Here is a 7,112-nt window from a genome sequence, read left to right on the forward strand (position 1 = left end):
GAAGCGCTTTGGGACGTCCGGTGGTGAAAGGCGCTGTATAAATGTAAGTCTTTCTTTCTTTCTTTCTGGGTGTTTAAAATCCTGAAGGGATGGGCCAGGGTGGATCGGAACAGACTGTTTCCCGGGATTGAGGTGTCCCGAATGAGGCAACACAGATTTAAGATTAAATTAAGAGATTTAGGACAGAGAGCACGAGGCTTTTTTTGACACAGTGCGTTAAAACAGAGTTTAAATATAAAATAGCCACTAATAAATCCAATAGGGAATTCAGGAGAAACTTCTTTACCCAGAGAGTGGTGAGAATGTGGAACTCGCTGCCACAGGGAGTGGTTGAGGCGAATACCTTTCCACCATCTACAAGGCACAAGTCAGGAGTGTGATGGAATACTCTCCACTTGCCTGGATGAGTGCAGCTCCAACAACACTCAAGAAGCTCGACACCATTCAGGACAAAGCAGCCCGCTTGATTGGCACCCCATCCACCACCTTAAACATTCACTCCCTCCACCACCGGCGCACCGTGGCTGCAGTGTGGACCATCTACAAGATGCACTGCAGCAACTCGCCAAAGCTTCTTCGGCAGCACCTCCCAAACCGGCGACCTCTTCCACCTAGAAGGACAAGGGCAGCAGGCGCATGGGAACACCATCATCTCCAAGTTCCCCTCCAGGTCACACACCATCCTGACTTGGAAATATATCACCGATCATTCATCGTCGCTGGGTCAGAATCCTGGAACTCCCTCCCTAACAGCACTTTGGGAGGACCTTCACCACACGGACTGCAGCGGTTCAAGAAGGCGGCTCACCACCACCTTCTCAAGGGCAATTAGGGATGGGCAATAAATGCTGGCCTTGCAACGATGCCCACATCCCGTGAACGAATAAAAAAAAAGTAGCATAAATGCATTGAAGGGGAAGCTAGATACGCATGTCAGGGAGAAAGGGAGAGAAGGATATGGTGATAGTGTGAGATGAAGTAGGGTGGGAGGAGGCTCGCGTGGAGTGTGGACCAGTTGGGCCGAATGGTCTGTTCCCGTGTTGTAATTTCTGATATCCTGAATTTCTGCTGTCCTGGCCCACCATCTCCCATCCATTGATTTAACTGGACGGCCAATTGGGCTGCGAGTGTGTACTTTTGGAGCAAGCACTGCCGAATCCTAGCTGGCATAAGAGACGGGATCCGTGTCCCATGGAGTCAAGGGTCAGCGCTTTTGGGAAAGACAAGGGGAGGGGTTTGGAATTTACAAACAGCGACAGCAACAGTAACTTGTGCCCATCCCCCCTCTCAACTAAAACGCACAGTCACTGAAACCCACTCCCCCACTTCCAACAGTCTCAAGCTACAGAGGTCAGTAAACGTCATTCAGTCGCTCGATTGCCCGAGAACCCTTCTAGATCTGATGAGTTGGGGGTGGGGAGGGACGGGTAGGGAGTGAAAGAGAGAGGGAGAGGGAGCGTGAGAGAGAAAGAGAAAGGGGGATAGAGAGAGAGGGTGAGATAGTGAGAGAGAGAGGGGGAAATAAAGAGAGAGAGAGGGAGATAGGGAGAGAGAGGGAGAAAGAGAAAGCGAGAGAGGGGGAGAGGGGGAGAGAGAGAGAGCGAGGGAGATAGGGAGGGAGGGAGAAAAATAGAGGGAGAGAAAGAGGGAGGGAGAAAGAGGGAGGGAGAAAGAGAGAGGGAGAAAGAGAGAGGGAGAAAGAGAGAGGGAGAAGAGAGGGAGAAAGAGAGGGAGAAAGAGAGAGGGAGAAAGAGAGAGGGAGAGGGTGAGAGAGAAAGAGATAGCGAGAGAGGGAGAGAGAGGGGGCAGAGAGAGAGATTGGGAGGGAGAAAGAGAGAAAAAGAGGGCAGAATAGAGCGAGGGAGTGAAAGAGAGAAGGAGAGTTAGGGAGGGTTAAAGAGGGAGGGAGAGAGACAGAGGGAGAGAAAGAGAGGAGATAGGGAGAGGGAGATAGAGGGAGAGAGAGAGAAAGAGGGAGAGGAAAGAGAGAGAGGGAGATAGGAAGAGAGAGAAGGAAGCGACAGTCTAGAAACTCTCCGTTATAAGGTTAAACATTAACTTTTTCTCAGTAGCAAAACTCACACTCACACTCTGAGGGCTGCTCATGTTGGATTTTACAGAGGTCCCTCTCGAGCCGGTGGAGCTCATGTCTGTCTGTCTGTCTGTCTTCCAGCTGCTTGTCGAGTGAGGTGCGGAAGCTGGAAGCACCTGCTGAAGGAATTCCTACGTAAACAGTCAGGTGGAGTAGGGCGGGGGCCAGAAAGCCAGCCTTCTGCGCAATCAAAGACCTGAATGCAATACTGGCTCAGGGTAATGCAGGAATTTAAAGTCACAGTCCGCGCTTTGTGTTGCTTATTCAATATGGGGTCTAAAACTTTTAATAAAACATTCTCATAAAACCACCTCTCTTTCCTCCTTTGGGACGCTCCTTGGAACCTACCTCTTTGATCAAGTTTTTGGTCATCTGCCCTAATTTCTTGTGTCGCTCGGTGTCAATTTTTTGTCTTATAACACTCCTGTGAAGCGCCTTGGGATGTTTTACTACATTAAAGGTACTGTATAAATACAAAAAAAAAGTTCTTATAGGGAATTCAGAAGAAACTTCTTTACCCAGAGAGTGGTGAGAATGTGGAACTCGCTACCTTCTTCTTCTTAGGCAGTCCCTCGGAACCGAGGATGACTTGTTTCCACATTAAAAATGAGTTCACAGGTGACTGATGAGTCCAATGCGGGACCTACAGTCTGTCACAGGTGGGGCAGACGGTGGTTGAAGGGGCGGGCGGGTAGGGTGCTTGGGTTGACGTGCGCTCCTTGCGCTGCCTGCGCTTGGCTCCCGCTTGGTCCCGGCGAAGAGACTCGAGGTGTTCGGCGCCTTCCCGGATGCTTCTCCTCCACTTTGTGCGGTCTTGGGCCAGGGATTCCCAGGTGTCGGTGGGGATGTTACAATTTTTCAAGGAGGCTTTGAGGGTGTCCTTGAAGCGTTTCCTCTGCCCACCTGGGGCTCTCTTGCCGTGCCGGAGCTCCGAATAGAGCACTTGTTTTGGGAGTCTCGTATCGGGCATGCGGACAATGTGACCCGTCCATCGGAGCTGATCGAGCGTGGTCAGAGCTTCGATGCTGGGGATGTTGGCCTGAGCAAGAACACTGACGTTGGTGCGCCTATCCTGCCAATGGATTTGCAGGATCTTGTGGAGGCAGCGTTGGTGGTACCTCTCCAGTGCTTTGAGGTGCCTGCTGTGCCACAGGGAGTGGTTGAAGCGAATCGTATAGCTGCATTTAAGGGGAGGCTGGACAAGCATCTGAGGGAGAAGGGAATAGAGGGTTATGCTGATAGATTTAGATGAGGAAAAACGGGAGGAGGCTCGAGTGGAGCATAAACGCCGGCATGGACTGGTTGGGCCGAATGGCCTGTTTCTGTGCTGAATATCCTATGTAATCCTAAGTCTAAGCAGGCTAATGATCCGGAAACGTAAGTTCCAAGTCCCACCACAACAGCTGAGGAATTTAAATTCAGTTAATTAAATTAATCTGGAATAAAAAGCTAGTGTCAGTTATGGTAACCATGAAACTATCAGATTGTCATTAAAAACCCATCTGGTTCACTAATGTCCTTTAGGGAAGGAAATCTGCCGTCCTTACCCGGTCTGGCCGATATGTGACTCCAGACCCACAGCAATGTGGTTGACTCTTAAACTGTCCCTCTGAAATGGCCCAGCGAGACACTCAGTTAAGGGGCAACTAGGGAGGGGCCATAAATGCTGGCCTTGCCAGCGACGCCCACGTTCCGTTAATGAATTAAAAAAAACAGAGACCTTGGGGTCCGTATACCCAAATCTTTAAAGTTAGCAGGGCAAGCTGATAAGGTGGTTAAAAAAGAACATGGGGGAAAAATTCGGTCGCGCCCCATCGCCGGAGGCGCAGCGCCGCGGGTCGCTACCTGTTACCGCCGCCGCTAACCTCCCGCTGAATTTCACGGGAGGCGTTAGCAGCACCGAGCCCGGGCGCTAATTCCGTTATGCCTCGTTAGGTGTTATAAATGGAGGAATAGAATATAAAAGCAAAGTGATCATGCTAGATAAATCACTGGTTCGGCCTCAGCTGGAGTATTGCGGACAATTCTGGGCACCGCACTTCAGGAAAGATGTAAAGGCCTTAGAAAGGGTCCAGAGGAGGTTTACCAGGATGTGACCAGTGATGAGGGTCTTCAGTTATGAGGAGAGGTTGGAAAAGTTGGGACTGTTCTCCTTGGAACAGAGAAGGTTAAGAGGTGACCTAATAGAGGTAGAGGCTTTCAAGATGATGAGAGGTTTTGATGGAGTAGATCGAGAAAAACTATTCCCTCTGGCGAGTGGGTCAATAACCAGAGGTCATTGATTCAAAATCATTGGAAGAATCTCGAGGGGAGATGAGGAGAAATGTTTTCACTCCGAGTTGTGGGGATCGGGAACGCTCGACCTGGAAAGGTGGCGGAAGCTGATTCCATCAATAATTGTAAAAGGGAGTTGGACGGGTTCTGGAGGATGAGGAACTGACAGTGTTGCGTCCGTGTATAATAAGGCACAGACTGCGGAGAACGGTACAACAGGTGTTTACTCAGCGTGGCTCACTCTGGAACTGAACTGTACAGATTACTACTCAGTGCTATATACAGGTGTGGTCACTGCCGGTACTGCAGTATACATGAGCTGTAAAAGATAGTTCCCCCCTTAAAGGTATATACATTACAATTCCTCCCCTTTTAGATTAACAGTACCATAACACTCATTTAACAATTAAATATCAAACTAATTACAATTAACACTTTTAACATGCAACATTAGCTGAAAATAGTCTATTTATATATTCAGTCTTTGGGGAGGCTTCCTGATCCTTTCTGGATAGCGCCTTTCCCGAGTGTCTTGCTCTTGGTGCGGAGGCGATTCTGGCCCCCTGTCGTCGGTTGGTTCATCAGCTTCCGATGCTACTGTTTCTGGGGTAGATGCGACCTGTACGTTGGGTTCATCACCAGGTACGTATGGGCGAGGCATGGGGTTGACTTGTTCCTGTGACTCTAGGATCTGGTCAGCATGGCATCTCACGATGCTCTCCCCAACGTCCACTGTGTACATTAGTGGGCCCTGCCGTGTGCATATCGTTCCTGGCTGCCATTTTTCTGTTCGGTAGTCGCGGGCCAAGACTGGTTGCCCTACATTGAAGCTCCTTGTTGGCTTCTCATGGATGTGCTGGAATTGCTTACTCTCAACATCTCTTCGTACGTTTGGTCTGAGCAAATCCAGGCGAGATCTTAACCTTCGGTTAAAGAACATCATGGCTGGGGCCTGGTTGGTGACTGCATGTGTCGCATTCCGGTAGGCGAACAGGAAATTGTCCACCTTGTGCTGCAGCGGAATGCTGTCATTGTACATAGCCTTTATTGCCTTCTTAAAGGTTTGTACGAACCTCTCAGCCAATCCATTTGTGGCTGGATGATACGGGGCGGATGTGTAATGCCTTACCCCATTCTTTTTCAAGAACCTCCGGAACTCTTCGGACACAAACTGTGGTCCATTGTCGGAGCAAATCTGTTCTGGCAAGCCATTCCTGGCAAAAATGGTCCGTAGGACTGCAATAGTTTTCTCCGTGGTGGTGGAGGACATTTTGATGACCTCAGGCCATTTCAAGTGCGCATCCACGGCTATTAAAAACATTGAGTCCATGAATGGACCAGCAAAATCAATATGCACCCATTGCCATGGAGATGAGGGCCACTCCCATGGGTGTAGAGGGGCCTGTGGTGGTGCATTTTGGACTTTCTGGCATCCTGAGCAGCTCTTGGTCAGGTCCTCGATTTGTTTATCGATTCCCAGCCACCACACATAAGCCCTGGCTAGGCTTTTTATTTTTACCCCTCCCAGATGACCCTCATGAAGCTCATTGAGCACTCTATCCCTTAACTTGGGTGGAATTACCACTCGGGATCCACACATCAAGGTCCCCTGGCACACTGACAGCTGTTCTCTCCTTGTCGAGAATGCTGGCAACAGTGAGTCGCCATGTGCTGGCCATCCCTTCACCGTCAAATCATATACCCGAGACAGTGTCGGGTCATTTCGGGTTTCCTTTTCAATACAAGCGTTAGTTACCGGTAGGTATTCAACTATAGTTGAATAGACTATTTCGACAGGATCCACTGCTGGTGCTTCCTCCGCAGTAGGCAGTGGCAGGCGTGATAGCCCATCAGCATTTCCATGCTGTTTCGTGCCCTTATATTCAATCTCATAGTGGTGCGCCCCTAGAAAAAGTGACCATCTTTGTAGTCGTTGCGCAGTCATCACCGGAACACCCTTCTTCAGATTAAAAATGGAGACAAGAGGCTGGTGATCAGTCAGCAAGGTGAATTTCTGCCCGTGCAGATAGTGATTGAACTTTTTCACTCCCCACACTAGGCTGAGGGCCTCCCTGTCATTCTGGGCGTAGTTACGCTCGGCTGAGGTTAGTGATCGTGACGCAAAGGCTATTGGCCTCTCTGAGCTGTCCGAGAATTTGTGCGACAGCACCGCTCCAATGCCATAGGGTGACGCATCACATGCCAACTGAATTGGTAATGCTGGGTTGTAATGGGCCTATACCCCTTTCGATGTGATTAGTGTTTTGCTCTTCTGGAAAGCTCGTCTACATTCGTCACTCCACTTCCATGGCACCCCAGTTTGCAGTAGGGTGTTCAGTGGGTGTAGTATTGTAGACAAATTTGGCAAGAACTTACGGTAGTAGTTTACCAGCCCGAGGAGCGACCTCAGTTGTGACACATTTTCCGGTGCTGGAGCCTTGATTACTGCCTCAATCTTCTCTGGGGACTTATGTAACCCCTCTTTATCGATAACGTGGCCACAATACGAGATCTGTTTTCTAAAAAACTCGCATTTGGGGCGGTTAGCTCGGAGCCCATATTCCTGCAATCTAGTGAGCACCTGCTCCAGGTTGGCAAGGTGATCACTGTCATTTTTGCCCGTGACCAGGATGTCGTCCAAATAACACTGGGTCCCTGGGATCCCTTGCAGGACTTGTTCCATTGCCCTCTGCCAAATAGCCGGAGCTGATGCTACCCCGAATACCAGCCGGTTGTATTGGTAGAG

This window comes from Somniosus microcephalus, chromosome 10, assembly GCF_052327205.1.
Source record: "Somniosus microcephalus isolate GS21.2 chromosome 10, FLI_Smic_1.0, whole genome shotgun sequence".
In the NCBI taxonomy this organism is placed as follows: domain Eukaryota; kingdom Metazoa; phylum Chordata; class Chondrichthyes; order Squaliformes; family Somniosidae; genus Somniosus; species Somniosus microcephalus.